Here is a 5,098-nt window from a genome sequence, read left to right as displayed (position 1 = left end):
TTATTACAAAACCATAAATTAACAACACGAAAATATCAGCCAACGCGCTCCATTCCCAATGGGAAACTTCATCAGGGCAACTTGTGGATCCAATTAACTGCATATGGTCTGGGAATTCCCCAATACAATTCCATATTCCGAAAGTCCGTATTCAGAAACCTGCTGGATAAATGGTGACAATGGTCAATCGTCCGTATAGTCACAAACGTAATTGAGCAGAATTTTATTGCACTTGGTCAAACCGGAATGCTTACAGGTATGATCAATCCTGCACAATTACCGCAACAGACTTTTGTGTGGTTGTAACCTTCATAGGAAAGAAAAGGAAGGTTACGACCACACGAACTTCTGTTACCATCTCATTAGGCAGGATTTATCAGACCTGTAAGCATCACGGTTTGTATCAGCTTGATACCCCTGCACCTTCACTTCCCCCACACTGCGCAGGAACAGCTGGAGACCAAGCAAGGGAACTACGCCATAGCAGGCTTCCTGCACGTGTTGGGGGCAATTGACTGCACACATGTACTACTTGTGCCCCCTGCAGACACTGCACACAATCACCGCAACAGAAACCACACGCATTCCATCAAGGTGCATGCAAAAGTGGACCACTGGGGCCTGTTCACCAATGTCGTCGCAATCTTCCCAGGCAGTGTGCATGATTCCTACGTCTTCCACAAGCACCCCAGCCCTGGTCCCCAGACCGGTCTGCCGCCCATGTGATGACTGGCCGCTCCTGTACACCATGGCCTCAATGCTCACCAGCCGCCACCGGTGTGTCTCCAAAAGGGCCCACCACGTGCCGGTGCAACCTCCTCAGCCAATCAGCGCACCCGCCTGCAATGTGCCGTGAAGTCATGTCTATGCATCCTGCTGCCTTCGGCGTACACGCGGTCCATCTGGGTCATAATTTAAATAGAATCTTGATTGGCAGGACGGTGTATGAAGGTCTATGTATCATCGCAGGCTGCACACCTGCTCAACTCTGGTGCCACTAACTCTGTGCACCGCAAGTCACTGTCTCATGGCGGTAGGCCCGTGCCGGCCAAAGGGCCTCGGCTGCCACCAACTTTGTGCACCGTAGGTCACCGTCTCATGGCGGTAGGCCTGTGCTGGCCAAAGTGCCTCAGCTGCCACCAACACTGTGCACCGCAAGTCATGGGCCCTTTATGATTGAGTCTTGTGGTGCGGATGCCATCATGTCACCTACGGCAGTGGGGAATGTAATGTGGTAGGGCCCTGGGCCTTGATGCAGAAATAATGACCACATGAACACTCTCCAATCGATAGTGGAAATGGCCTCGAGCATGTGTGCCCGGCCCATTTTATTGGCAGGGTCACATGTCCTGTGACACCTGTGCTGGATGGGTGAGGTGTGTGTGTAAATCAGCTCTCAGGGAGTGGCTCTGGCATGCTGACAACTAGACCTGTGATCAGCAGATCACTACAGGAAAGACCTGGGACATGTAGTGTTGTCGTCCCCCCCTGTAAGCGTAAGCGGAGTGGGCTGGCCTGGCGTATGCCAGTCCAGCGTAGGGGTGTGAACAATGACCCCGGGGCTCTGGGCATGGTTCTGTTCTGGCCTGGACAATGAAGTAACTAATGCGTGTGTCTCTGTTGTAGTGTCGGTGCCACCCAGACCGTAATCTGTATTGTTGCACCCTGTGACTCAAGTCCCACAACATGAGCAACATGGATGCAGGGGCAAATCACTGACCCTACATTCATCCATACTTTCACACTTGAATGATCATAGACATGACACATCTGTGTGAATATGAATGTTTAATGCACATTCAGTGGAGTGTTGCAGCTGGGGCAGTACAGGGCAATCCAAACCTCACTTTACATTGTTGGCTCGCGGCTGGCCAGCCAGAGTACTTCAGGGAATGACAAGTACAACGGAAGAGGAGTTCAGTCCGCAGTCTGATAGCTGTGTCATTGGTGACCAAACAGAATATGGCAGTCCATGTCGAGGTCCAAGTTTAGTGTCACAGAGTGCATCGGGGGACAGTGGGAGGTGATGATGGAGAGGGCAGAACCAAGCAGAAACAGGCCATATGGTGGAGATGAATGCTACTGCTTCCTTCATACAAGTACGGCAGAATCATCTACATCTTCGTCCTCTGATGTTTCATGTGCCTCAAATATGGGGGTGTTCTGTCTCCAGCACTGTGTGCCACTGACACATCAGGGGGCGGAGATGTGGATGTTGAAGCAGCAGCAGCATTCATCTGCGCCAGGCCTTGTGGCAGCAATGACATGATGAGGGTCTGCAGGGCATGGTAGATAACAGCTACATCACGCTGGTGTGCAGCCGTGGCAGCCATTCTTTCCGCCTGCACCGCTCTATGTCCTCCATGGTCCTCCGCATGTGTCCCAACTCCCGGATGACACCACTGGAGCCACTCTGACTAGACAGTTGTCCTTGTCTCTGTGATGTCATCCATGGATCGTTGGAGAGCATGGAGCGGTCGGTGGGTGTCCGTTAGGGACTGTAAGTGGTCCCTGCTGGGACTTAGACACCCACGTATGGCATCTAGTTTGTCTGCCATGCGGTCAAACCCCACCCACACCTGATCTGCCATCTTCTCCTGGCACCCTAACACACGTCGTTGGAAGGCCATGTGTTGTTTGTGTGGGTCCTGGGAGACAGCCGTGGTGGTTGGTGCTTCCTGCTGTGTGGTCTGTGCAGGGGGTAAGGTCTCCTCGATGCAGCTGGGCTGGACTGCTCATGGGGGTGGGGTGCTGAGGGTGTCTATGAGCTGTTGGAGGGCATCAGTGTCAGAGGTGGGGAGGTCCTCTTCATCATCAGTGAAGAGTTGTTGGGTCTGCTCTGCAGGAGGTGTTGATTCTCCCTCTGCAGTGTGAAGGGGAGATGCAGTTTAACATTGTGTCCACATGTATGTTGACGCATTGTACAAGTTTACATACAGACTGCATGACAATGTACATTGTGACTGTTTGGGGGGAGCTGCCTGTTTGATGCAGGACACAGATGTGTGTTTGTACTTGTACATCATCATCTCACATTTCCCTGCTATGCCAGATGTGATTGGCCAGTTTCTACACACAAGCGGCAGCAGTTGTGTCCTCTGTTCTGTTGTGAACGTGTTGCAGTTTGTACCACATTGTTGTCAATGTTGATGTGCTCTGCTTATGTGTGTGTGCTGCATTGTGGGAGAGTCGCCCCTGCAGCTCTGATTGTGCTGGACCTTATTCCTTTCAGGCGGTGTGCCTTTTAATTCTGTGCTTATACATTGTTGAGTTGTTGCAGACTAGGGTAAATTGGGCTCTTGGTGGGAGTTGGGACTCTTGGGCATGGTTTGTCTGCAGATATCTTGTTGACGTCAGGGGTTGCTTGTGCATGTGGATGTGTCGGAGTGTGACCTACTCATTTACGGATGTAGCCCTCACTCAGCCACCTCAGTGTTGTGACGTGCACCATTTCATGATAACGGGACTGCAGCCATGCTAATCATCATGCAGTGTCACTTGCATTGTCAGTGTGGGTCATGGACCCGCAGCTTTGCTGGGTTCAGCACATATGCATGGGTTTGTTGTGAGATTAGTGATGTGTGGGGAGGGCTCCCTCTGGGCACATTGTCAACGGGGGCCTACTTGCAGTTTCTAGGTGTGCTGCAGTGTGCCAAAGGGGTTCAGGGACATGCTCCAGAGTCATTGTGGGTGTGCACTGTTCTATACTTAATTGTGCATGTGTGCCATTGTGCCCATCTCCCCCCGTCCTCCCAACCCCTGGTCGTTGCTCACCCTCTTGCTGTTGTATCGGCTCCTGTCGAGCAGTGTCTGGTCCTCCAACTCCTGCCACCGTCTCCTCACTGATGACTGTGGACACCATTTCCTCCACCTCGTCCAGCTTCTCCTGTGGCAATGGACTCCCACCTCCAGTCTGCATTGCTGCCTTCTGGTTGTTGCCGAGTTTCTGCTTGGTTTTGCGCTTCACATCATTCCAGAGCCTCTTGACCTCTTCCATTGTCCTCCTCAACACTCCGATTGCATTCACCTTGTCCACGATGGACTGCCATATTCAATTTTTTGTCGCCAATGACACATTGGAGGTGACAAACAGTTGTTGATGGTATTTTATCACCTCCGTTTTCAGGATCTTGTTTTCCTGCGGACTGAACCGCGTCTTCCTCTTCTTCTTGTCCTTGCCCTTCCCTGACCCCGAGGTCCTGGCCTGGGCCTCCAGGGGGCTTGTGGGGTTCTGATCATCCTCTGTTCCTGCTTCGCAGTTGTTTTTATTTTTTTCTTCTGCTCTTATAGTGATTTTTCCAACCTGACGTGTGTGAATTGCAGGGCTGGCACAGTTTATTGCTGATTTTTTGCTCGCTGCGCGGCCCAAAGCAAGTTTTTTCGCGTTCGGGTTTGGATTTGTATCGCCGTCCCGGTAATGTTATCGCAGACATTTGGCGTGTTATCGAGACACTATCGCATGTTACCGCTGTGTTGAGAGTGTGACATTAACACAGAGTTATTTTACCACTATACACGGCGATATGAGAGATTGCGTTAACCTATTTTGGTGATGATTATCGCACGTTCTTGAGAATATCTCCCTTAGTCTTATGGATGGGGATGAAGAGGAGGATGACAATGATGGAGTAGTCATGGTCGAAGGTGACACGGAGGAATCTGACATTGCTATTCAAGCACCTCTGAGAGATGTGTCATAGGTAGCACCACCACCAGCTCCCATATGTGCAAAGCCCCAGCTGAGACCTGTACCAACCCTTGCGTCAGGGGAAGCGGAGGGGCAATCTACGACATGCCATCTACCTCCAGTTCGTCTTCAGGCATTAGCAGTGGACCGGTAAAAAAGTACTCCTCCCTAGTTTGGCACTTTTTAGGTCTCGCCCACGCAGCGCACATGCGCTACATAGGAGACCTTTAGCCGTCGTTCTGCCTTTTTCGAAGCACACACTCGTGCTTGTGGCGGCATACACCTAGCGGGAGCGCGCAGGGGCGCGCCACAAGCACGAGTGCAGTGCTTGAAAATGAGCAGACTGCGCGTGCACACGCACTCGCGCACCACTCCCAGGTTTTCAACATATGCTGACCCAGTCATGGTACT

This window comes from Triturus cristatus, chromosome 3_1 (genome assembly GCF_964204655.1).
Source record: "Triturus cristatus chromosome 3_1, aTriCri1.1, whole genome shotgun sequence".
NCBI lineage: Eukaryota > Metazoa > Chordata > Amphibia > Caudata > Salamandridae > Triturus > Triturus cristatus.
Note: the sequence above shows the minus strand (reverse complement) of the source record.